General features: G+C 46.6%; 1 protein-coding gene across 6 annotated transcripts in view; it reads right to left on the bottom strand.

Moving 5' to 3' along the window:
- LZTS3 (leucine zipper tumor suppressor family member 3) overlaps positions 1-27558 on the bottom strand; it is a 76840-nt gene that overhangs the window by 24332 nt on the left and 24950 nt on the right. The window contains exon 1 of one of the 6 annotated variants that reach the window (XM_053402096.1): positions 11361-11699. The exons of 2 other annotated variants lie outside the window; for them this stretch is intronic. The gene's annotated coding sequence lies outside the window, so the exon portion shown is untranslated. Of the gene's footprint in view, positions 1-6618; positions 6889-11360; positions 11700-27558 lie in introns of those variants that run through there. 3 more of the 6 variants (XM_053402092.1, XM_053402091.1, XM_053402093.1) reach the window with 3 other exon arrangements.

Below are 27558 nucleotides of genomic sequence, written 5' to 3' on the forward strand. Positions count from 1 at the left end.
ACAGGGGGAGAGGGTCATGCAAGCCAGCCCTCAGTTGGCTAAAGCTGCCAACTATTTGAAAATAGAATTCCATTGAGATAAGAACACGAAATAAGCCCATTTTGGGCCTGGTAGGTTAATCATTAATGTTGTGCTAGGGAGCAGCCGGGTGAGAAATCCCTGGGCATCTTTCCAGTCCCAAAACACACCAGGAGGACTTAATCAGTGCTATTCTAGGGGGAAACTTGTAGTTACCAACAGCAAAGGAGCCCAGTATGTTCTTGTTTACCCTTCATTCATGGCCACTGGAAGCGTGGACATTTGGGAATGTGGACATTTTGGGGGAAGCTTCCATTCTCAGGCACAGGAAGGTCACAAAAGCGGATAAGTCTGTAGCCACGTAGACTGAGCTCTGTCTCCTGCGTCAGAGACAGACAGGTGTGTAAAGAAGATATCGTTTCACATACTGCCCTGCTGCATTCATCACACGCACCGCTGTTTCCGTTCTGCTGCAGTTACGCTTCCACCAGAAACCATGCTATTCGCCTTGCATTCCACAGTGGTGAAATCACGTTAACTGATATAGTTTACTGTCACGGACTAGTTGGACGCAGAGGAATGGTGGGAGGAACCAGCTGGGGGACCCCAAAGGAGGCTGAGAGCCAGGGGACTGGTGGAGAGAGAACGATGAGTGGCCAGAGGGAGAAGAGGGAGATGGATGGGAAGAGGAGGTGTCAAAGCTGAAGAGGTAACAGGGCTTAGTGAGCGGGGAGAGTCTGTGGAAGAGAGAAGTGCAGAATCAGAGGCAGAAGCTGAAGCCGGAGAGAGGGGAGACCGAGAGGAAGCGATGAGTCTGGCTGGTGGAGAGTCATGGATGTCTCCCTATGACAACAAGCTCCCCGCAACAAGCTCCCCTACTACTGTTGTCTCCCCAAACCAGGAGAGGCATGAAAAGGGTGGAGGAGAGGTTGGCTTCGCACAGGCACAGTCTCTGATTGCTTGTAAAAAACCGGAGAGAGGAGGGGGCTTAATACGGCTGTGGGGAGACAGGGACCTTTAGTCTCGGCGACTGGTTTCATGGAGTAAGACACACAGGGAATGAGCTATTGTGCTCATTAGGCCTGACACTCAGCCAAGTCTGTGAGGATTATGTTTCTGCTAATAAAGAGTTACCTCCAACTCTGAACTATGTGATTTACTGACCGTCACGCTCTGCGACATTTACATCATTAATTATGAAGATCTTTTGTCAAAGATCGACAGGTTTTACAAGTTTAACCTCTGCAGTCAGGAGCAGAGATCCAGTAGAAATGCAATTCAGCTCACATTTAATTGCAAACCTACCTAATTCCTGCTTTTGGGAAAAATACACAAACCAAAACACAGCCAAAAAAAATTTCAAAATTTCGCAGTGCAATTCTCCGGGTGAGTAATGTGCACAAAAAAGCACATTCTAGGGTAAAAGGTGCATTAAAATGCAAGTGTTACGACGGTAACATACAAAATGCACTATATTACAGGAAACTGATCTGCAAAAATGCGTATACTGGGCAATATTCCATAGAAAAATGTGTATCTTGGGATAGAATCTGCGCTAAAATGCTGATGAATTTTCGTGAGCACTTAAGAAGAAGTAGTCACAAATTGATGCAGAAATGTGGAGAACTCAACTGGAAGACCAAGAAAATGAGAAAGTGTGAGAAACCAGAATTGACAGATTCATCCATCTCTAAGTCAGAAATACCACTGAATTCAATGCCACCTACTGCCACAAAACTACGCACAAGGTTGCAAGTGATGCTGACCTAAATAAATCTGGCACCATGCTATTTGCTGCTACATTTTGGTGTGTGTAAATAATGCAGGGACTGTGGAATTAGCTCCGCCCAGGAGGCCAGATCCTGGACTCTCCAATCCCCGGTGGTCTCTTCCACAGGTCAGGCAACCCATTTTTCCGTTGGCTGCACAACACAACGAAAAGACAAGGCAAGAGAGGCTTGAAGTCGCTGCCCATCGGCTGATCGGCAGTGACTTCCACAGCGCGGCCAATCCTGATGGGCTCACACTCCCCACCTCTCAGCTGATTGGCAGTGATGCAAAGCCTCCCTTACCAATGAATCCTTGGGAGAACACTTCCAGGCTTCTGATTGGGCACTGGCCGACTTTGCCTATGCAGAGGCAGATTTAGGGGAGCGCAACTGGTTAGGTCGCACTGTGAGCGGAGCCTCAGGATCGCCACTGGCGATGCCACAACTAAGATTTACGATGGAGTCCAAGAGGCGGAAGGGTGCCAATTTGGGCGTCACACAGGGTGGCGCTAAAAATCAAGGCCCCAAAGGGTAGAAGGGTTTGGCTTCGGGGAAATGGCTTCACGCGCCGAATTGGGACCAGGCTCAGTTAGGGGCATTGCCCAGAGGTTTGCCACCACTGTAATAATGGATCGACCCAGCTGTGCCCATTTTTGGAGTGTCCTTCGGAGCAGGGCTATGGGGCCAATATGATGAGCTCTTGCACTTCAAAATTTAACCTTTGCACCACTGGAGTCCTCGTCCTCCTCCTGAAGACTGTCACCTGCTCTGCCACCAACTCTAAACACCCGTGGGAAAACCGCCTCATGCTCAGAATTGCAAACTGCCAGGGGTGAGCAAGATTCTCTCCAAGTGGGAATGCCTGTCTGCAGAAACAGCGTGACCCCCGCCCCCGGAGAAGTGCTGTGTCTGAAAGCCCAGATTTCAAGCGGTGTTCCCCCACCTATAAAATGCGAAATCCAAGGAGCAGAAATGACTACAGTGGTACCTCTAGATGCGAACGCAACCCGCGTCTGTGCAGGTCGCAATTTGCCACTTCTGCGCATGCGTGTGACGTCATTTTGAGCATGTGCGCATGCACGAGCGGCAAAACCCGGAAGTAACGTCTTCCGTTACTTCCGGGTCGCCACGGAGCGCAACCCAAAAACGTTCAACCTGAAGCATATTTAACCCAAGGTATGACTGTATTTATGTACACGACGACTACTGGCCCAGAGATGGAAAGAAGATAAAGTCCCAACCAGAGATGAATGGCTGAATAAGACTACGCTGAAATGGCAAAATTGACCGGGTAAATCAGAAACCAGGAAGAGAGGAACTTTAAGAAGGAATGGGGAAAAATATAATGTATTATATAATAAATTATTATTATTATTATTATTATTATTATTATTATTATTATTAATACCCTGCCCATCTGGCTGGGTTTCCCCAGCCACTTGGGCGGCTTTCAACAGAACATTAAAATAGTCTATTAAACATTAAAGGCTTCCCTAAACAGGGAAGAGAACATTATAAACAACTAAAAACTTTGGCAGGATTTGAACAATGCTTGTAACATGTGAAAAACTATGGTAAAAATTGACTGAGAAACTAAGAGAAGCAGTTTGAGAGAGCAGAGGGGAGTCAAAGGATTCAGGGATGATTTTGATGTTTAATGTTTGAATTTAAATCAGCAATGTCAAACTCAATAAAAATATATTTTAAAAAAAATGCAAAATCCATTTTGGAAAGGCATCAGCTGAGGCAAAGTGGCAAACGAGGCCTCCGTCTCCTATGGGCGTGGGGAAACGCAAACAAACAAACGGTTGTGAACACAACGCACAGGCTTCTTTTTCTCCCTTTCATCCCAATAATAAGATAATTGTAGGCTTTTCTGTTCTGGAAGACAACATGCCCATTATGGGGGCTGCGTCGCCCATTTGCATAAGTAATCACAAGACAAAGGACAGGCGAGATGGAAAGGGGACTGGCGCTGCAACGAGAAAGGGGACGAACGACAAAGACACATCGCACACAAACAAGAGGGACATCCTTCCATCATCCCAAGGTCCATCCATCAGGCATTATTTAGTATTACGGTATTATTACCATCATCATTATTACTTGACCTTCACCGTAAGGTGACAGGGCGGTTACAGCATTACAAGACAATAGTAAAAACAGTTTTAAACTGCAGTAATTCCTTGGTTCTCGAACGGCTTAGTTGACGAACAAATCGGCTCCCAAACGCCAAAAACCTGGAAGTGTGTGTTCTGATTTGTGAACGTTTTTCGGAAGCCGAACGTCCAACAAAGAAATTGAAAAAATCTACATCAGACATTCAAAAACCAACAAGCCAGCTATCCCAGCCTGGTTAACCCCCTAAAAACTCTGATACCCCATATTTAAATACAATATACTCCCATAGAGACTACCTTACACTGCGTTTAAAACCAAAATCGCATTTGGATAGAAACTGTTTCTCAGGCGGTTCGAGAACCAAGGTTCCACTGTACAGTGGTACCTCGGGTTAAGAACTTAATTTGTTCTGGAGGGCCGTTCTTAACCTGAAACTGTTCTTAACCTGAGGTACCACTTTAGGTAATGGGGCCTCCCGCCGCCACCACGCGATTTCTGTTCTCATCCTGAAGCAAAGTTCTTAACCCAAGGTACTAGTTCTGGGTTAGGAGAGTCTGTAACCTGAAGCGTCTGTAACCCGAGGTACCACTGTACATTGTCAAGAGACAATGGAGTACGCATCTGGGGGTGAAGTCAAACCGCTGTGTTAGCAACACCGAAGTGACCTCGCTGGGGGCGCAAGCCTGGGCAGTGTGGATGGAGGTCCTGGGCTGCCCAGATGACAAGACCCCCCTCTCAGCCTCATTGATTGGGGTCCAAAGGAAAGCAGAGCAAGATGTTTGGCACCAACTTAGCTGCAGGAGTTGCTGAAAGGAGGTGTACAAGGCGCCATCCAACCGCCTTAAGAACTCCAGTCCGGATTTGGGTAGGGTTTACTCCTGAACCTTTTCTGCTCCCCAATATATCCCGCACGAGAGAGGAGGTTTAGGATCAGAGTTTCTCTTCTCCTAGATGGGCTCCCTCCCCAGGCTCACAAGCCCCCTCTGCCCCTTCTACATCACACCCAGAAACCATCTTTGTGACCACTGGGCCCACTGGAGAGCCAGTGTGGTGTAGTGGTTAAGAGCGGTAGACTCGTAATCTGGTGAACCGGGTTCGCTTCCCCGCTCCTCCACATGCAGCTGCTGGGTGACCTTGGGCTAGTCACACTTCTCTGAAGTCTCTCAGCCCCACTCACCTCACAGAGTGTTTGTTGTGGGGGAGGAAGGGAAAGGAGAATGTTAGCCACTTTGAGACTCCTTCGGGTAGTGATAAAATGGGGTATCAAATCCAAACTCTTCTTCTTCATCATCTGCTCAATTCGCCAGAGCCTGTCTTTGCTTGCAAGAGAAGTCCCTAACTCACCGGGGTTTTGAGACCCATTGGCTACCCTCACCTGGTTTAGCTGAGTAGTCGAAGCCATTTCCCAAGCCACAAACCGAATTTGAACATTGAATCATAGAATCGTAGAGTTGGAATAGACCACAAGGGCCATCGAGTCCAACCCCCTGCCAAGCAGGAAACACCATCAGAGCACTCCTGACATATGGTTGTCAAGCCTCTGCTTAAAGACCTCCAAAGAAGGAGACTCCACCACACTCCTTGGCAGCATATTCCACTGTCGAACAGCTCTTACTGTCAGGAAGTTCTTCCTAATGTTTAGGTGGAATCTTCTTTCCTGCAGTTTGGATCCATTGCTCCGTGTCCGCTTCTCTGGAGCAGCAGAAAACAACCTTTCTCCCTCCTCTATGTGACATCCTTTTATATATTTGAACATGGCTATCATATCACCCCTTAACCTCCTCTTCTCCAGGCTAAACATGCCCAGCTCCCTTAGCCGTTCCTCATAAGGCATCGTTTCCAGGCCTTTGACCATTTTGGTTGCCCTCCTCTGGACACGTTCCAGTTTGTCAATGTCCTTCTTGAACTGTGGTGCCCAGAACTGGACACAGTACTCCAGGTGAGGTCTGACCAGAGCAGAATACAGTGGCACTATTACTTCCCTCGATCTAGGTGCTATACTCCTATTGATGCAGCCCAGAATTGCATTGGCTTTTTTAGCTGCCGCGTCACACTGTTGGCTCATGTCAAGTTTGTGGTCAACCAAGACTCCTAGATCCTTTGGAATCTTTGGATCCTTTGGATCCATTGGAAACAAAAGCGGCCAGTATCATAAACTGATCTGCACAATTCCTCACCATTTATTCTGCAGTGAATCCTTCGAACGCGGGTCCTGAAGGGTCAGCAGATATGAAGGCAGAACAGGGTTAGTCAGAAATGAAAGGAAATTATTAGTATAAGGGGAATACCCAAGTTTGCTAAGTGCAATTGAAAAAGAATTTATGAGGGTAATTCACGCCCCCCCTCCAAAAAAGTCCAGGGTAATCTTAACATGCTCAATAGCCAAAGAATATTGGGTGGTCAGGTGGAATATTTTGTGGTGGGCCTTATACAGTAACTAGTTTGTAAAATTTACTCCGGTTTTCCTACTCCCAGGAAGCGACAGGAAACTGTGCAGGACAACAAAGTCCTTCCTGGGTGGAAATTGCATTCAACTGGCTGGATTCCAATATTCCAGCTGATGTTGCCCATGCGTTTCCAAGCGTATCTTTCCCTCAGAAGGGCTGTAAACAGAGAAGGAATACAGAGTGTTCCTCAAAAGACAGATTCGTATTTTTTAACTTTGGTACCTGGTGGGTGAGCCTGGCTCCCGTTCATTCGTCACACATACCTGCCTCCACGGCAAACGCCAATTTCCTTGTCGAGCTTTGCTCCACCCTTGCGCTTCTGGGGGACGGCCAAATATATAAGCACACAAATAGCTCTTCGGAACACAATCTGATTGCACCTGCTTAAAAAACAAAGGGCGAGGAGAATACCCACACCCGAACACCCAGGGTCTTGCAGAAGGAAGCAGTTTATTTGCAAATCATACCCACTGTAAGAAGGTCAAATCTCCCCACAGTAGCCCCAGCGACCCTGGACGGCGAACGCATTACGGATTTGCTATTAACTTGGCATAAAGAGGCTGAAGCGCAGCGTTGCACCTCTCACCTCCTGGTATGCTACTGGCAAAAGAAATTTGGCGTGGGAGGGTCCAAAAACACTAGTTATTCATTGGTGGGGATTCAGCCAGAAACTGCAAATGTCAGGCCTTGAAACCAGTTTGAAAGCCGTGATTTTTAAGGCAGCCTTCGCTCAGCTGGTGCCCTCTGGCTTCTTTTGGACTTTAATTCCCATCAGCCCCAAAAGCGTCTCTGGTTGGGCTTCACCCCTTGAGGCACACTCCATTGTTTATCGAGACAGACGGGCGCCAACATTGACTAGCATGGGCCTTGATAACTTATAGGGATGCGGGTGGCGCTGTGGGTTAAACCACAGAGCCTAGGACTTGCCGATCAGAAGGTTGGCAGTTCGAATCCCTGTGACGGGGTGAGCTCCTGTTGCTCGGTCCCTGCTCCTGCCTACCTAGCAGTTCAAAAGCACATCAAAGTGCAAGTAGATAAATAGGTACCACTCCGGCGGGAAGGTAAAGGGCGTTTCCGTGCGCTGCTCTGGTTCCCCAGAAGCGGCTTAGTCATGACCCGGAAGCTGTACGCTGGCTCCCTCGGCCAATAAAGTGAGATGAGCGCCACAACCCCAGAGTCGGCCACGACTGGACCTAACTGTCAGGGGTCCCTTTACCTTTTTACCTGGTTATTTTGTTCAGAGATTTCTGCATTTTCAGGGTGTAAAAGAAAGATAAATAAACCAAGCAACTATTATTATTATTATTATTATTATTATTATTATTATTATTATTAAAATCACAGTCTGCAACCTGAACCTGTTATGCAAACTGAGCAAGTCGGCATTCATGTCCTTATTTTACCATGCAAATCAGGCTTCTGGCAGAATTTTGCAAATGAAAGCCAAGGAGTGCGGCACAATCTCTTGAATATCGGTGCCGTACACATCTATTTGCATAAATGCAAAACTGCCTTAACAGCCTGGCAGTTCCAGCCCAGCCCTGCGAGAAATCTCGCCAGCCAAAGTCTCTTGCAAATATCCTGCTTCTTGGGTTCTTTTTTTGCTCAACCGGGGGAGGCTTGGGTTCGAACCTGGGATTTTATGAGAGCGTGTGCCTCTGCTGCTGAGCTCTGAGCTATCCCTGAGATGGTAAACGATGGTGTATTTAGAAACACAGAAAACTGCCACTATGGCTGGTCAGATTATTTGCCCATCTCAGCCCCAGCAAGCCAGGCTCCCAGGGTGCATGGGAGTTGTAGTTCAACATCTGGAGGGTCAAAGTTTCCCCACTCCTGATTCTAATCCTATCCATGGAGGCTGGTCCATTAGGTTGAACTGCTTGCTGCCCCATAAACCTCAGTCCGCCCCAACTGTGTGACGCCAGGCAACTCTGCCCGCCAATGGCTCTGGCTCCAACTTCTGTTGGTATCCTCGCCCACCAGTTGTATTGGGCACCAGTCCCTACTGGATCCAATCTTGTCTACTCAGACTGGCAGCAATTCCCCAGGGTCTCACCGAGGTCATTCCCTAATCCTTCCAACTGAAGCTACCAAGGATTACATACCCTCCAACATTTCTCCAGTGAAAATAAAGACATCCCCTCCAACATTTCTCTGATGAAGATAAGGGCATCCTAAGGAAAAGGAGTGAGAGATTTTACTTCCTTGGGCTCCATGATCACTGCAGATGGTGACAGCAGTGACGAAATTAAAAGACGCCTGCTTCTTGGGAGAAAAGCAATGACAAACCTAGGCAGCATCTTAAAAAGCAGAGACATCACCTTGCCAACAAAGGTCCGTATAGTTAAAGCTATGGTTTCCCAGTAGTGATGTATGGAAGTGAGAGCTGGACCATAAAGAAGGCTGATGGCCGAAGAATGGATGCTTTTGAATTAACGTGCTGGAGGAGACTCTTGAGAGTCCCATGGACTGCAAGAAGATCAAACCGATCCATTCTTATCCATTCTGAAGGAAATCAGCCCTGAGTGCTCACTGGAAGGACAGATCCTGAAGCTGAGGCTCCAAGACTTTGGCCACCTCATGAGAAGACTCCCTGGAAAAGACCTTAATGTTGGGAAAGATGGAGGGCACAAGGAGAAGGGGACGACAGAGGACGAGATGGTGGGACAGTGTTCTCGAAGCTACCAGCATGAGTTTGACCAAACTGCGGGAGGCAGTGGAAGACAGGAGTGCCTGGCGTGCTCAGGTCCAGGGGGTCATCAAGAGTCGGACACGACTAAATGACTAAACAACAACAACAACAAGGAAAAGCAGGACTTTCCGGAATCAAATCAGAAACCGAGACGGCTTCTGGAAATCCAGGACTGTCCTTGGAAAACAGGAACACTATGAGGGTCTGGTGATTGAAGTCGAACCTGGGTTGTTCTCCAGGCCCCATGAGCATCTGTTCTGCTCCAGTAGCAAAAATACCTTTCCTCTGTTTTGTACACAACCCATCATTGCTCCTGATGCAATTGTTTATCTCGTTGCACCATTCCCCCTGGGAATAGCTCTCCTTCTAAGCAAAGGTATTCTATGGGGTATAAGCAAAGCTGACCAATTATTCCACTCCAAAACCACAGAAGCAGTTTTGTCCCCAGAACCACCCACCCTTTCAGACAAGCGATGCCCCTCAAATAGTCCAATTTCATGCTCACGATGTAACCATACAGAACTGTAAATACACTCTCCCTCCTGAAAAACTGCAGATTGATCTGCAAAGGGTTGTCTAAGGGTCCTTAAAAATCAAAATAAACCAGTCTCCTAAAATAGGAACGTAAGGATATAAGTTGAACCCTGCTCGATCTGACAGGGTTACCTCAGCCGCTCTGGGCGGCTTCCAACAAATTAAAACATCAAACAGAGTAAAACATCAAACATTAAAAACTTCCCTGTACAGGTATCCTGGTCCCAGGCCATACTGGGATTTAAATACCAAATCTTGAAAGCTAAATTGAAGCCAGTATAATGTTTCTGAACACTTTTCAAAGGCAGTCTCTTGAACACAGAACCTCATCAAGCCCCTTTAAAAAAATTTCTGCCTTCGGAAGTCAAAACAGATCTTTCCAGCAGCTTTTAAGGGAATCCAGGCCCAAACTTAACAGATGTACAGCTTGGGCCAAACACACCCCACAATCTCAAAAGAACTCCCCCCACAAGTAATGGGGCATATGACGGCAGCAATCTCAAGCGTTGGAACGAACACTGGTGAAGTGTGTATGTGTGAATCTGCCAACAACTGTGCCAGTGGCAGCTCTCGACAATTTGCTTGTGCTAGCACGCATGCAAGGTTTAGGGGGGTTCCCCTGATTCTGAGAGACCCCAATCCTCACAAATGGGAGGGTTGGGTTGCCAGCTTCTCGAGGGAAGCAGAGCTCCTATGCCTTTAACTGCTCCACAACAAACAGAGGTTCGGCAGGACAACAGACACACCATGACAGCAACCGCTTCAGTCCAAGCCTGCCATGCAGTTTTCAAAGACCTGGGAGTTCTGCGGGAGAAGAAACCTGGCAGCCCTACTCACAAGGCAGAGGCTATATCACCCCTGCCAGAACTCGAACCTGGCCTTATTAGATGCCAAGCAGGCAAAGTCCAGCCCTGAAATCTGCTCTGAGCAAAGGAATGAAAAGCAGAGTGTTAGATGAGCGAGGAGACATCGTGCAAAGCCACTTACTCAAGAGGAGGTGCAAACTCCCCCAGCACATTTGCTGCAAACAGCACCTCTGGGTGCAAAAAGGAGGCGACTGAGATTTTCTGCAGGAAAAGCAGCAGATCAGGGCAGACAGCCCTGGCGACGGCATGTATTTATTATTACATTTTTAAAAAGTATTCCCCCCACGAAAGGGCTGCTGGAAGCAGCTTACAGATGTCAAAGCAACATGATCCTGGTTTTCTAAAACTGGGACAGGAACACTTTTCCAGCTCAAGGGCCACTTCCCATTCTTAGCAACCTTCTGGGGGCCACATTCCAGCAGTGGGAGCTGCCAGAGAAAAAATGCGGGCGAGTAGCGGGTGCGAATTTCACCACTGTACACTAGGTTTGTTGCTACGCCTTCACTCACCCCCAGCCCTCTGTCCTCTATCCAAGCAAGCAAAAGGCATTGCCATATTCCAGACATGCAAAAAACTCAGTCGGCAGAGCCTGAGACGCTTAATTTCAGGTTCATGGGTTTGATTCATGGGTTCCATGAATCGAGGAGGGTGCAAAGCAGAGCTGGTAAAAGGGCTGCTGCCCAGGAGGGGGCGTATGACCTGGGGAGAGTCCCCGGGGGCCAGACGGAGATATCTCGAGGGCCACTGGGTCTGAGATTTCCCCCTCCGCGCTCCAAACCTATCGGGGCTTGGAAACAAACCGCAAAAACGCAATTCCAGTGGGAAAAGGAAGGGAACGGGTCAGAGATTCCGGCTCAAATTCTAATGCAGCAGCAACAGAATGTCTGCTCTGCACCTGTGGACAGAAACCCACCTGTCTGACGCCTCCTTCTTCAGCTAGCAAGGACAGAGCTGGTTTCTCACTTTGTCTTCCCAGCCTGGGCAGGTCCTGCCTTATTCAAAAGAGGGGAGTTTCAGGTTACCCTGCAAAGGGAGGAGGGCGGGAAGCAAAGTTTCCTTCTTTTCTTTTTTTTAAAGGAGTCTTTTCTAAAACCAGGAATGCCTCAGGTCATTTACCTCCACGCTCCAGGAGAGGCTGGCTCCCATACTCCCTGCGGATCCTGGCCCTCGCTGGGCTCTAAGCTGCTTCCTCGCCTGCAGGGACTTCTGGAGAAAAAACTAAAATTAATACCTGCCGCAAACAAACCCATCACCTGTTGCCAACCTTTGTTCCCTCCGATTGGCCGATACCAGGAAGCGCTCGCCTGCCAAGCTCCATTAACTCTTCCCAGGCGAGACGGCAACTTGCCCTGACCTGCCTTAGTAAACTTTAGGAACAGAATCGTAGAATTGTGGAGCTGCGAGGGTCCACGAGGGTCATCTAGTCCAACCCCTTGCAATGCAGGATTATTATTTTTTGTCCAACGTTGGTTCTCAAACCCACAACTCAGAGATTAAGAGTCGCAGGCTCTACCAACTTTGAGAAAGGAGTTCAGGGATATTTTTTTAAAAAATAATTGTATAATTATTGTGTGTCCTTGTTTTTCAGTTTGATCCTTTGATGTGGTTTTGTACGTTTGGAGGTATTTTATGCATGGTGACTTGCTATTATTTTTATTGATTATAGTTTAGTAATTCTTTATTATAACGATTAAGTGTAAACAGTTTAATTATTATTTGCTGATATTTAACTTTGTTGCTTACTAATAACTCTAATCAATTACTGAATATTGCTTTATTTGATATAAATTGTTTGTTTTTATTATGACTTTTTGTATTGGATCAGATTGTGTGATCTTTGCTGTGTATAATAATATAGAAAGGAGTTATACAAATTAAAAGAGAAATGAAAACTGCTTAAACTGAAGTCAGTGAGAACAGAGGCAAACCTCCTGGATTTTATTCCTTTCCGGAGGCAGACCATTCCACTGTCAAACAGCTCTTAAGGTCAGAAAGTTATTCCTAATGTTGAATCTCCTTTCTTGTAACTTGAAGCCATGGGTTCGAGTCCTGCCCTCCGGAGCAGAAAAAAACAAGCTCGCTCCATCTTCCATGTGACAGCCCTTGAGATATTAGAAGATGGCTCTCATATCTCCTCTCAGTCTCCTCTTTTCCAGGCTAAATATACCCAGTTCCTTCAACCGTTCCTCATAAGGCTTGGTTTCCAGACCCTTGATCATCTTGGTTGCCCTCCTCTGCACATCCTTCTTAAACTGTGGCACCCAGAACAAGACACAGCATTCCAGGTGTGGTCTGACTCAGGCAGAATAGAGCAGGACTATTACAGTGAGTTAAGTACTTAATTCGTTCTGGAGGTCGGTTCTTAACCTGAAACGGTTCTTAACCTGAAGCACCACTTTAGCTAATGGGGCCTCCTGCTACCACCGCCACGCGATTTCTGTTCTCCTCCTGAAGCAAAGTTCTTAACCCGAGGTAATATTTCTGGGTTAGCAGAGTCTGTAACCTGAAGCGTCTGTAACCCAAGGTACCACTGTACTAACCTTGATCTGGACACTAGACTTCTGTGGATGCAGCCTAGAATAGCAGTAGCTTTTTTTTTTTGCTGCTGCATCACCCTGTTGACTCATGTTCAGCTTGTGGTCCACCAAGACCCCTAGATCCCTTTCACAAAAACTACTGGCAAGCCAGGTGTCCCGTGTTACATTTGTGCACCTGATTATTCCTGCCACACATTTGAAATTCATTTGGTTAGTTTGGGCCCCATTCCCCAATCTGTTCAGGTCATTTTGAATCTCAATTAACCAGTTTTAAATTAAATGTTGTAGCCCAATGTATTGGTTTAGGGTCATGTATATGCTGCATGAGTGTATTCAGAGAAGCTTCGAATCACAGAATTGTAGAGTTGGAGGGGACCACGAGGGTCATCTAGTCCAACCCCCTGCAATGCAGGAATCTCAGCTAAACCAGCCATGGCAAATGGCTGTCCAACCTCTACTTAAAAACCTCAGAAGAAGGAGAGTCCATCAACTCTTGCGGGAGGCCGTTCCACTGTCAAACAGCTCTGCCTTTTGGAAAGTTTTCCCCGGTTCTCAGGGAGAAGCCATTTTCAACAGAGCCCAGCATTGGAAGCGTGCAGCTGTTCTGAGGCAGGACCAGGTGTTGAAATTTTGTGCCCCTAAGAATTTTGTGCCCCGGGGCAACCGCCCCGTGCTACGCCACTGGAACCTGGCACCTTCTAAATGCCTGCTCTATAATGCCTGGCACATTAAGATGGAAGGGTGAAATATACTTGGAGTCGAGAGTGGATTTCATGCTCTTTATTCAGCTCATAGTGGTGAGGAGGAATGGAAGTTCCCCCAGAATGTCTGCTTTATATACATTATTTACACAATGGGCCCCACGTGATTGGCTAGTTCCGGGATTCTCCTGTAGGCCAATCAGGTTGCGGATTCACTTCCACCTGGAGCTGGACTGGGTGGCTCCTGTGGACCAATCAGACTGCTGCATTCTGAATCCTATTGTTCTAGAACCAATCAGACTGCTGCATTTTGGATCCTATTCAACTCAGTACATAACAAAGGGCCTGGGGGTTTCTGTTTTCCTTCCCTCCTCCATCCCAAGATCTCCACATTTGCACCAAGCTAGCTTGGGCACACAGCACTCGATGCAAGAAGCAACTGGCTTCCTCCTTTCGGAAAGGGCTTCCCTGCACTGGGGAGACCAGCTGACCTATTAAACTTGGGCAGGAGGCAATCTTTTGATCACCCGCAGAAACTAGGTCAATGTCGGCATCCTCCAGCAGCCCGCAGTTAACCAAAAGGTACCCGCTGGAGAACTCGAGTCTCGAGGCTTAATTTCGTACCGGAGCGCCAGAGTCCGGACGGCCATTTTAAGACTCCCCACAGGACGGTAAAACTTTTTTTAGGCGTTCATGGTGCCGAAGTAGTAAGTGAATCACAATGTAGGACAAGTGATCCCGGATAATCTGACAGTTTCGCAGGAATCTTCTTCAGCACAACCCATAGATTGGAAAAATGCACAAGGAGCAGTGGTCATGAGAACATGTTTTAAAAAAGAAAGTTTTACCACTTAGCCCACAGGATAGCATCTATTACTTTATTTCAACCATAGACTTATTATACTTCTACGGACTTTCAAAGATTGACAGACGTGTGTTCATTTGATTTCAAATATATTAGAGAATTTACAAGTGTACACATTTTGCTTTTGTTGTGCTAAATCATGTATATTATGCAATAAGAATTGCAGTGCTATCTAGTATGCTGGTCTTTGTGTTGCTTGTATTGTTGGTTGTGTTAAGTTTGCAACACAGGGGTTTGTTGTTCTGTGTTTACTTTTTCTAGGCTTGGAAAGTCTGAGAATGGAAGTCAACCTTATCTCTTCCTCTCCCTCTCTCTCTCTCTCTCTCTCTCTCTCTCTCTCTCTCTCTCTATCTCGGAGAAGAGGTATGAAAAGGGCGGAGCAAAGAGAGACAAGACGACGGAGCCTTAGGCTGCTGGGAAAGGAACTGGGGGGGGTGGGCCTTAGAGAGCGGTAGAAAGGTGTGGGCACCTTCAATCCACACAACTGCTTCCTTCGGGCAAGACCCACTGGGAAGAATTGCTGTGATCGCTAGGCCTGCGCTGTTTTGGTTGTTTTGAATAAAGAGGGCTTTTGTTAATTATTGCTCACCTACGCTTGACTCTGGCTTCTGACATCAGCTGTGCAAAAATGCATCCAAACGAATAAACTGCATTTTATGCACACAGCGGTTAAAACCCAAGCTAAAATTGTATTATATGAGCATTGTTGTTGTTTAGTCGTTTAGGCGTGTCCGACTCTTCGTGACCCCCTGGACTAGAGCACGCCAGGCACTCCTGTCTTCCACTGCCTCCCGCAGTTTGGTCAAACTCATGCTGGTACCTTCGAGAACACTGCCCAACCATCTCATCCTCTGTCGTCCCCTTCTCCTTGTGCCCTCCATCTTTCCCAACAGCAGGGTCTTTTCCAGGGAGTCTTCTCATGAGGTGGCCAAAAATGAGCGTCTGAAGAAAAATTGCACGGCAATGTGTATATTGGGAGAAATTTGCTGGTGAATGTCTTTTTTTAAAATAAAAATAAAAATCCACAGTGATGTGGAAATGTGGAGAACTAAATTTAAGACTAGAAAAATGTGAAACAGAGAAACCAAAACTGACGGAGTCACCCAGCCCTGGCGTCAATCTAAACCAGGGGTAGTCAACCTTTTTATACCTACCGCCCACTAATGCATCTTTCTTGATGGTAAAATTTCCTTACTGCCCACCAGTGCTCGACGGAAGGACGATTCAACTTGTGCCGTAGAACCCTGGACCGCCCACCCAGAATTCTGAAACGCCCACTGGTGGGCGGTAGGGACCAGGTTGACGACCCCTGATCTAACCATTAGCACATTCAACGTTGCAGCCCTATTCCTGGCTTTGCGCCTTCGTTTTTGCACAAGGGATGGAACTCATGCACACTGACGGCTTTCCAACGGTGTCCAGAAAAACTCCGGCATCCCTAAGAAGCTTGCAGCTCCCTGGTGAAATGATCAGTATCAGCAGATAAGCTTCCTTGCGAGAGCACTTGCCCTTTCCTGCTGATTTTCCCTTGCAGGGCACCAATGTAGGGCAGAGTCGATTACGGTCATCTAAGGGTAGGGATGAGCAGGAGATCTGGCTGCGTTTGCAATCACAGAAGCAAAACACACACGGAAACCTAGCTGGGTCCTTCAAAATTCGCACTTCTCCGAAATTTGCAGTGCAGTTCTGGAAAACAGCAGCAAGCCTAGAAGGAGCCCACTGTATAAAAGAAGTTTCATATAAGAATGGGGGACTTGTACGGTCGACTTCCGAAACATCCTGCAACCTGAAGTCAGGGGAGCGAACGTAGAAAAAACACCTTGGAACTGCCCAAACTTCTTTGCTCTTTCAATTGAGCAATTTTCATTTTAAAAATTAACTGTACACTCAACACTACAAGTTCACAAGCTACGGAGCAACTGGATTTATCTCCTTATATGTTTTGTGCTTTTCTTCAGTTTTAAAAAAAGAAGTCGTCAGTGACTTAAAGTCACGGGCGGGGGGGAGGCATGTAAAACGTAGAAGTTTTGCTGTTACTACCAATGTAAAATAATGCACAAAGACACTCCACAAAACATCATGGAGTAACCAGATTTTTTCCAATAAATCCGGGGACACTTTTAAAAATAAATAAATAAATAAAATTGATATTTTTTTTTATTAAAAAAAAAGAGGAAAAAAAGTTATTTAAAAAATTAAGAAAAAAAGTCAACACCACAGATCAAAGTTTGCTTTAAAACTAAGCTTTGGTTAATTTAAAACAAAAAAGCCCCCTTACATGCAATGTATTGAATCCAGCAGAAGCAACGCGCAGGCGCGTTTGAAAGAATCCGAGTGTGGCTGACGTGCCCCAAAGAGGAAAGGGGCATAAAGGGGAAGGGATGAACATGAGCATCGGGATGCCAAGCACAGCACGCTGTGTGCAAACACACAGAGCAGGAAGCGAGGTGTGGGGAGCTCTCCCCATTCCTTCAGCGAAGCACAGGCACACAACACGTACCCACAACCGAGAGCCAACAAAACAAGACGCACACCCGGCGGCACACACGCTAAGCACAGCGGATTTCCCTGCTGCTTGTTGCATTTCTCTGCCACCAGTCCCCTTGCTCAGTGTGTCTGCTTGCTGCAAGGTGCCGCAGCGGCTAGGAAGGAATTAGTAGGCGGACACGATCCTGTCCCCTTCCGTTGCTCAGCACCGGCCGTGGCAGCATCACCTCGCAGCAAGCACATGCGCTGAGCAAGGGGACTGGTGGCTGACAAACGTAATAAAGAGCAAGGAAATCCCCAGCCCTCACGGCAAGCAGAGGAGAAGGGACCATGTCCTTCCTGCTAATTCCTTCCTAGCTGGACTGCGCACAGGCTCCAGCCCACCCGGCTCAGTTTCTGGTGGCTAGGAGCGCAGCCGCTGCCTTTGCCTCTCCGTGCTCCGGTGCTGCTGCTGCTTTCAGGGAAGAGTGCCAGGGACACGCTGGCAGCCGGAAAACATGCAAGTGGAAGGGAGGGGGGGCTGGCTTGGGGGGGCGAGAACTTTTGCCTTCCTTTCCTCCCCCCCCCTTAAACTTCCCTTTCCTGCATCCAGTTAGCCTATGGTTACCATATTTTTTTCAATGAAGCCTGGCTCCTGGCTGCTGAGACTGCCGCTGCCACATTTCCCAGGGACATTTCATAAAATCCGGGGACATTCCGGGGACGGAATTTGTCTGGGGACATATTTGCAAATCCGGGGGCTGTCCCTGGGGACGTCTGGTAACCCTATCATAGCCTGCTAGTTAACATAACAAGGAAAGGTCCGTTCAGATTACCCTCCAGACTCTGGTCTGAGGGACATAAAGTTGAAGACTCACATTCTCCTCTTTCCACCCATGTATAACTTCTATATTTTCCCACAATCATAATTTCAATTGCCTCTCAACCTTGCAAACAGAAATAAGGAGGGGTGGGTGAGAACCAGGGTGGAACCAAACGCACAGAAAGCCCCATATATCATCACATTGGACGTTTCCCTCCTGCTTGACGCTCTGCATCAGGAAAGCCCAGTGAGAATGCAAGATGGAAGCGAAGGTTCAGAAAAAGCTCAATATGGAGGCCAAATGGCCGAAATATTGGGAAATTCTGGAACAAGAGGGAGATAAATTGAAATTGCAGAGCTTTGAAAAACTAAAAAACAAAGTGCGAGATTGGCTTCATTATTATCAAATAATGGAGGCATACAATTTGGACAAGAAAATTGGCTTCCAGGTGGAAAAATCAAAATTGGAAACAGAACTGTTAGATCCCAAAACTAAGACTCTGTCAAGGATGTATAACTTGCTGTTGAAATGGAATACTCAGGATGAAACGGTGAAATCTGCTATGATTAAATGGGCACAAGATGTTGGACATAATATTATGATGGCTGACTGGGAACAGTTATGGACCACAGGTATGAAGTTCACGGCATGTAATGCCTTAAGAGAGACTATTATAAAAATGATATACAGGTGGTACATGACACCAGTCAAGCTTGCAAAAATCTATCATTTGCCCAATAATAAATGTTGGAAATGTAAAGAAACTGAAGGTACATTCTTTCACCTTTGGTGGACGTGCCCAAGGATTAAGGCTTTCTGGGAGATGATCTATAATGAAATGAAAAAGGTATTTAAATATACCTTTCTGAAGAAACCAAAGGCCTTTCTCCTGGGCATGGTTGGCCAATTGGTGCCAAAGAAGGATAGAATTTTCTTTATGTACGCTACAACAGCAGCAAGAATACTTATTGCAAAGTATTGGAAGACACAAGATCTACCCAACTTGGAAGAATGGCAGATGAAGGTGATGGACTATATGGAACTGGCGGAAATGACTGGCAGAATCCGAGACCAGGGAGAAGAGTTGGTGGAAGAAGACTGGAAGAAATTTAAAGACTATTTACAGAAATACTGTAAAATTAATGAATGTTAGAATGATGTCGGAATGAAGTTAAGTGGTTTTAGCAGTAATGTTACAAAGGAGTATGTAAAAATGGATTGTTAACAGGTGAGAATGTAAAGTTATAATATATTAAGATAAAGGATTAAGATAAAAACAAAGAGGGAAAGGATTTGCTGAATTAACTAACTGAACTGGAATACAAAAAAGGGAGGTGTGAGGAGGTCAGGGAAACAAGTAAATGAAAGACAAGACACGGAAAGATTGATTTGTCTTTAATTGTTTTTATTTTTCTGTATTTTGTATTTTTTGCTTCTTTTTTCTTTCTTTTTCTTATTTTTGTAACCTTTTCTGAAACTTTAATAAATATCATTAAAAAAAAGAGAGAGAATGCAAGATTTCCGGTGCTGTTGCACAACTCTCGGAACCGGGTGCACACCATGCAGCGCTTATGGAATTTGCATGCTGGGTTCGCCAACGGAGCCAACAGGGGCGCGAGCAGAGAGGCAGGGAATGCCTTGCTATTCCTTGACCTGGCTGAGATGGATTAAGGGTGATGAAAATACAGCCAGTATTGCAAAACGCATGATATGAGAGAGAGAGAGAGCGCGCATCAGTGTCACAAAGCCATCTCCAGAAGATAAGGAAGAACACAAGAGCTCAAAGAGACACCAAAAGCAAAGAGGGATCATAGGTAGCAAGTAATGGGGAAAACCATTTATTTCTGGTCTCTGAACACTTCTAGACAATCTGTGTTTATTGAGCGTCCATTCCAATTTGCTTCCAGGGAGGTAATAAATAACTAATAATAATAATAATAATAATAATAATAATAATAATAATTTATTATTTATACCCCGCCCATCTGGCTGGGCCTTCCCAGCCACTCTGGGTGGCCCCCAACAAAATATCAAAACACAGTAATGCATCAAACATTAAAAGCTTCCCTAAACAGGGCTGCCTTCAGATGTCTTCTAAAAGTCTGGTAGTTGTTGTTTGACCTCTGATAGTAATAAATAGATGACATTGCATCAAAAGTGCGGGAATGCTGCGCACAGCCGTCCCTGGGTGGGTTCGAACCACCAACCTTCAGGATCACAGCCAGATGCGCTGACCCACTGCGCCAAGTGCCTGCTAAACACACAAAAATAAAGGCACTGACTGACAGCCACCGCTGTGTTTGCTCTGTCAATGTCATGGACTGGCTGGCTGCAGAGGCAGCAGCTGGGGGGGCCGCCAAGGGCAGAAGGCTCAGAATCAGGACACTGGTGGTGGGACAACAATGAGTGGTCAGAGAGAGAAGAGGGAGCAGACTGGGAAGAGCAGGTGTTGGTAGCGGAAGAGGCAACAGGCTTGAGTGAGCAGGAGGAGTCTGTGGCAGATAGAAGACCAGACCCGGTGGCAGAAGCAGAGGCTGGAGAGGAGGGGGGCCAAGAGGCAGAGATCAGAGATAAGCTGCTGAAGAAACCAGGGGGTCTCCCCCTCCTGCTGTGACAAACTTCTCCCCCCCCCCCCCAGTCTTCCAGAACATGGAGAGGAATGAAGAGGTTGTAGCAAAGAGAGACAGGATGAAGGAGCCTTGTGATGCTGGGGAAGTACCCGGAGGAAAAGTCTTAGAGAAGAAGGAGGAGGAGGAGAAGAAGAGGAGGAGGAGGAGCTTGGTTTTGATACCCCACTTTATCACTACCCTAAGGAGTCTCAAAGCGGCCAACATTTTTCTTTCCCTTCCTTCCCCACAACAACCACTCTGTGAGGTGAGTGGGGCTGAGAGACTTCAGAGAAGTGTGACTGGCCCAAGGTCACCCAGCAGCTGCATGTGGAGGAGTGGAGACGCGAACCCAGTTCACCAGATTACGAGACTACCATAAGGAGGGGGAACTTCAGTCCTTGCAACTGCTGCACTGGGGCAAGACCCACTGGGAAGAGTTGCTGTGATCCCTAGGCCTGTGCTGTTTTGGTTTCTTTGAACAAAGAGTTAACTTCATGAAGAGAATCTTTTTATATGCAACAGCCGCCGTAAGGTTATTGATTGCAAAAAATTGAAAATCAGAAGAAGTACCAACATTGAAAGATTGGCAACATACATTTTTTGAATTAGCAAAAATGACGGCAACAATTAGAAAGCAATCTAATCAAAATCTTAAACAGGAATGGAAATGTGTAGAAGAATACGTGACCAAAAGATGCTCCAACAAGAATTTATTGATTGTGTATGACTGATTTCACAAAGTTAAGTTAAGCAGATATATAATATGATTAATTATTAAGATACAAAATTACAATCTCGATAATAAAGTTAACAAAAGAATAACAAGGAAGTTACGCGCAGGTGGAGGGAAGACAGAGGGCAAGAAATAAGAAATGGATAAATGTTGGTACATAATGAAATGTGAAAATGTGAATTTACGAATATAATGTATATGTATCATTATGTACAGACTTCATATATGTATTGCAACATTAATAAATAAGTAAAAACAACAACAACAAACCAGAGAGTTAACTTGACTGGCACTGAGTGACTTGCCCCTGACTCTGGCTCCTGGCACTCCAAGAGAGAGGCTCTTTGCACCTCTGCTCTGCTCAGAAGGGATGGCAGGTTGGGTAGACAGTCCCAGCAGAAGTTGAGCATGCTCAAGGGACCATGTTCAATACAGGAGAAGCTGCGCCAGTGGAAACAGAACCAAGCAGGAAGAGCGAATGGTCTCTTGAGCATTGCTCGGGGATTATTTGCTGAGATCTGTCACGGGTATCACAGGAGGTGCTGAACGGCTTACAGGAGCCCCCGGTCATTGGGTTGGCAATTCCTCGCCTACAGAGACTGGCAGCAGATCTTTTGGGTTTAAGAAAATGTAACCGGGAATTGTGCTGGATCCCAAATAGATTGCAGCGTCACCTCTGAATATATCCTTTGTCCACCCCCGGGTTCTCCATGGTATATCACGACCTCTTTCCTAACGGCCAAAATCCAGCCGTTCTTAGTCACTATTCCTGGGCGAGATCATCCGTGACTTCAAAAGAAGCACCTCTGCAAACGGAGACTCTTCATAAAAAGAAAGGCACCAGAAGCAAAGATTTCATGTCGACAAAGCAGGTGAAGTAATATGGGCAAGATGGGTTTTTGTTTTCAGTTTTTCATCTCGGCAACAGATTACATAACACTCTCAGAACACACACTTGACTATTCTACAGCTGGTATCTCCAGAGGAACAATCGGGAACAACAACAACAAAAAAGTTATAAGACTCTCTCTGAAGTGTATGATGCAGTCCTCATTATTTCTTTAAAATAAAAAAATCCTCAGGGGCAGAAATAGTGGGGTTTTTTACTTTTGTGGGAAAATGTTCCAGGATAACCACTTCTGTCCTTGCGGGATTTGCCATCCTAAAATATTCACTGCGCCGAAATGGACAGGCCAAAGAAGTGCTATATGGGAAACGAGGAAGGAGGAACACATAGCAAAAATTCCTGGGTTGTGGGATCAGAAGATTTTTCCCCAGCCTGGTACCATTTTGTGTGTGTAACATGGACTTCCTGCTTTCTCTCTCTCAATGTGGCATCATCCGAAAAGCAGGAATGAGGACCACCATGCAAGAAGTTGAAGGAGGATCGCTATTGGCCCAGGGAAAGCATGACCCCACCCGTGACTGGCCAGTCCAAAAGGAAGGCGGGGCACCCATTTGGGCAGACAGGATGGAAGGCGGGGTGGTCAAGAAGCGGTGGCACCAGAGCCAATGATAGGAGGAGTCAGAGAAATTGACAGGTCCTGGAGCCAACCGATTCGTCCCCATCTTCCTCCACCTTGTAGAGGGCAACACGGAGACGGAGGAGGGAACTGGCAGAGTGTGGCACATTATGGGATGGCTGGAATGATAGAATCGAAGAGATCAATCATCTCGTCCAGCTCCCTGCAATGCAGGAACATGCACCCATACGGGGATCGAACCCGCGACCTTGGCGTTATAAGCCCCATTCTCTTGATTTAATTGAACTGAAAAGTTTCAACTGGATTTTGAGCCAACATACAATTAAGCGTTTTGAATTTCGCCGCGTTGCTATTTCCCTTTGCGGGACATGCTACTTGCCATAGCTGTCAACCGTCCCTTATTTGGAGGGAAAGTCCCTTATCCCAGCGCCGTGTCCTGCTGCTGTCCCTTATTGATGATGTCCCTTAAATTTCCCAGGTTTCAAAGGAAGCAGCTCCTCTCCCTCCCTCCCTCCCTGCTGGCCAGGGAGGAGGGAGGCTCCAACTGTGTTGCTTGGCTGCCCGGCCCCCTCCGGCCTCCTCTCACCAGCCTCGGCCCCCGGGAGCCCCTCCCCGCTGGGACTGAGGAGCCTTGAGAGGATAGCGAGGGTAACCATAGAGAAAGCAGTTCAGAGAGAGGAGGAGGAGGCTTGGGCAGGTGTACCAAGGGCTAACTATAGAGGGGGAAAGCGGAGGAAGGACCGCATGCGCTTCTCCCATAGATTTGTAGTGGTAGACTAGCACAGATGGTCTGATCTACGGGTTTACTTCGGGTGCTATTCCCCCCCCCCTTCCTCCCGCCCCGCCTGATGGAACTGAGAGCTGCAGATGGAGCACAAGAGAAAAGATACAGAACTGCAGCAGCATCTTCGTAGCTTGGACTTCGTTTTGCGCAAAAAGTGGTTGCTGCTTGTAGTTATTTAATTGCAATTTTTCATCAGCTGGTGTCTTGAGCAGCAACCTCTGGAAACGAAGGGCTAAAAACTGGCGCTGCTCTCCCAAATTATCTGGTCCCTTTTAACTTCACATTACAGCTGGTTGACTAAAATCCCTTATTTTGGCTGCTGGTCCCTTATTTTCAAGGCTGCTGGTCCCTTATTTTCAAATCTAAGTTGACAGCCATGCTACCTGCTATTCTGAATATTGCTTTTCATAGGGTATGGGGCACCACCGGGAGCGAGTTTGTGCAACCAAGGAGGCAGTGGCCCAAAAAAGGTTGGGAACCGCTGGGGTAGACAATATACTGAGCCAGGAGGAGAAGTGCTCTGTCTCAGGGCAAGGGTGGTTGCAGGGGCAGAGGAAGGAAGGGGGGCGCAGTGGGTGCGGGCCGCCCCGGGTGTCATCACTGAGGGGGGTTACAAAATGACGGGTGGCACTCACCGCGGGGCCTGCAGCATGCCCAAGCCACGTGTCTCTCCTGGGAGAGACACAGTGGCTGGGGCGCGTGCAGGCTCCGCGCTCCCCAAACGGTCGGCCCGCTGCCTCCCCCCAGCTATAGGGTGGCTGAATGGGAGGAGGCAGGCAGACTCCAGAGAATAGCTGTCAACTTACAAATTCGAAAATAAGGGATCAGCAGCCAAAATAAGGGATTTTCCAAGCACAGGTAGGTTCGACTTCTGAGCCCCTCCAAGCCAAAGGCAGAAAACCCAGCCAGCAGCCAAACGAAGCCTCAAGAGGGGGTTCCCACAGCGCAGCAACCCGGCAAAGGGGATGCAGCAAGGAAAACCACCATCACCTCTCCGCTGGGAAGCGCTGAGCAAAGGTGAGTCCCCAGGCAACGTGGCCGATTTGATCGGAACAAGGCATGCAAGCTCCACCCCCCAGTCGTTCTTAGACTCCTTATTGCGTGAGCAACGCAGCCAAGCAACACAGTTGGAGCCTCCCTCCTCCCTGACCGGCAGGGAGGGAGGGAGAGGAGCTGCTTCCTTTGAAACCGGGGAAATTTAAGGGACACCATCAATAAGGGACAGCAGCAGGACACAGAGCTGGGATAAGGGTGTTTCCTGCCAAATAAGGGACGGTTGACAGCTATGCTCCGGAGGCCTTGCACTACACCCCGCCCCTATGGGCAGCTCGCCCCGCCCCTGGGCATGCCACCCCAGGCACCTGAGCTGCTTCCTCGGCCGCTGCTTGGTTGGCATCGTTCTGTCTCGGGAGACAACAGATGATTGTGCCTTTGGGGGTGAAGCCAAATGGTTGGAACTCGCAGCGCCTGCTGTGGTTGTAGAAAACGAAACAGGAGAGACATGTTTTGTTGCAGCTGGGGCAGAGGAAGGCGTCCGGTTGTGCTGCTGCAGATGCACCACAGCTTTTCATATCTCTGCGTCCCTCCCTCTGGTCACTGCTATAGATGCAATGGAGGCCCCCAATGGAGGCAGCAGGATGAGACCGGTAGCAGAGCCATTTGGCAAAGCAACCCCATTTTCTTGAAACTGAAATTGCTTGCTTCCTTTTCTATGGAATCGGGTTTTATCCCTCCTGCCCTCCCCAACCCTAGCATCCTTTTCCTGAGCATCCTGGCAAGAAAATAAATACAGAAATAGAAAAGGAGGAGGCAGCTGACATTCTAAGGTGCGTCCCGAGGAGCCCGCAACTCCTCGAGCCGCTGTGTAAATAATTTTTCGCTGGAGCTGTCTGGTAGACACTGAGATCATATTCCCAGCGCTCCAGAACCACTTTGCAAGAGACTTTTAAACCTCCAGCTAGCTGCCATTTCAGAAGCGTGTAGGAGGTGAAGCCGGAACGCGCTATATAAAATGCCGACAGCCTCCGTCGAGGGGCAAACTTTCCTCCGATGGCAGGTTCAAAATGCATAGCGATGCACAAGCCTTTCCTTGCTCTCTTTCAAGCAAGGATTGGCCAATCCCAGTTTCTTGGCACGCCAGAAATTCAGATATATAAGCTAACCGCCCAACGGCACCTTAAACCTAGGTTATGTTCACCACAACGGAATGTCTGACCGCCATTATTTTTGTCAAGAAATTTATTGTAATTAAAATTACTTTTCACTTCAATACCGCTTTATACTTTAAAGAAAAAAGATCTCAAAGCGGTTTGCAGCACATTAAAACATCAAACCAAACAAATCCAGAATAAAATGAATTCAAGCTTCAAGGAAAATATTTCAGATCCTTCTCTGACATTTTGCTTTCCCCATATTTATCTACCTACTGAATTTTTAGAGCTGCCCCATAGCAGAAGTACTGGAAGAAGGCAGAGTGGTGTAGTGGTTAGAGTGTCAGACTAGGGCCTGTGAGTTCAGGGTTCAAATTCCCACTCAGTCATGTAGCTCATGGGAATCAGTCACAGCCTTTTCACGTACAGACAGACAAAACCGGTCCAAGTCTAAAACAAGTAGAACAACAGACAATGGATATAGGACATAATATTGATTTAGCTGTATGGGAGAGATTTTTAATTCACAGCATGTTATGCGATAAAAGTAAACTATATGAAAATGTCATGTAGATGGTATTTGGCTCCTAGTAAATTAGCAAAAATGTATAAGTCGAAATCTGATACCTGTCAGAAATGTAAAAAGAAAGAAGGTACCTTTCTCCTCATGTGGTGGTCGTGCAAGCTGGTAAAAGCTTTCTGGGAAATGATATATAATGAATTGGGAAAAAATGCTAAAGATAACTTATGTCTAAAAACCAGAAAATTTTCTTTTAGGAATAATTGGTGGAGAGGAACCCAAAGAAGATAAAAATTGACTTATGTTTGCTACCACAGCAGCTCGAATGATATATGCCCAAAGCTGGAAAGAAGAAACAGTTCCAACAAAAGAAGATTTAAATTGATGGAATATGCAGAAATGGCAAAACTTATTGGAAGAATAAGAAATCAAGATTTGAGAGACTCTTTATGATTGAGTGGAGAAAAATTATTATTTGAAGACATATTGTAGACAACTTAAAACGTTAGCAGGGTTGAAATAAACCGGTGCAGTACCATAACTAAAAGAGAATGTAATGGGAAGTTAATAAATAGATTTAAATTTTATATGAAGTAATAAAAAGATATAAAATAAGTAACCGCAGAAAGGAGTGGAGGGAAGTTGAAGAAAATGCGGATTGATGTAAAGATTGTTTCTTTATTATTCGGCAAATATGTGTAATATGAAAAATTGTTAGGGGAAAAATCTAGGTGCGAGGCTGCTCAGTGACCCAGCTGGTCGGCAGAGCCCGCGGGTCCCTGCGGAATAAAGGAAGGAGTCCAGCCAACCGGAGCAAATAGCTGTAGACCAAAGTTTATTGCGCAATAGGTTCAAAGAGCAAATTTTGAACCCCGAGGATGGGGTGACAAAGGCTTTTAAAACTTTCCCACCACATCCCAGAATACAGTTCGAAGGGGAGGGGTTAACCTTGGCAAACATGTCCAGACAAGTCCTTGGTACAAGATTAGCATAAGCAGACATGGGAGGGCAAGACTCAGGTATAAGATTAGCATAGACAAATATGTCTTAAGTACCCACCACACAAAAGTACAATAGAAGTTCCTTTGCATGTCTGGGGCCTGAGACGAGTCAGGTGATGAGATTTGGCTTCCTTTGGCTAACAATGAGCCCAGCAATTGTCACCTCTGAGAACTTCCTGGAGTCCTTTTGCCAGGGGAAAATAGCTTTGGAATGGGGGGAACCGGGAAAGGAGATGATTTTATATTATTTTTTAAAGTTAGGTGACTTCCCTGAGCTGTCAAGTTGGAAGGATATATTCAGGCATAATATTTGTAATATTTAACTTTAAAGATGTGCCCCCCCCGTAATTTCCGTAACAAAAATGAAATTCAAATTAAAAAACAAAACGAAAAGGAGAGCAGTTCCAAACAGAAGGGTTTTTTGCCATTTTGAATGT

This window comes from Podarcis raffonei, chromosome 9, assembly GCF_027172205.1.
Source record: "Podarcis raffonei isolate rPodRaf1 chromosome 9, rPodRaf1.pri, whole genome shotgun sequence".
Taxonomy (NCBI): Eukaryota; Metazoa; Chordata; class Lepidosauria; order Squamata; family Lacertidae; genus Podarcis; species Podarcis raffonei.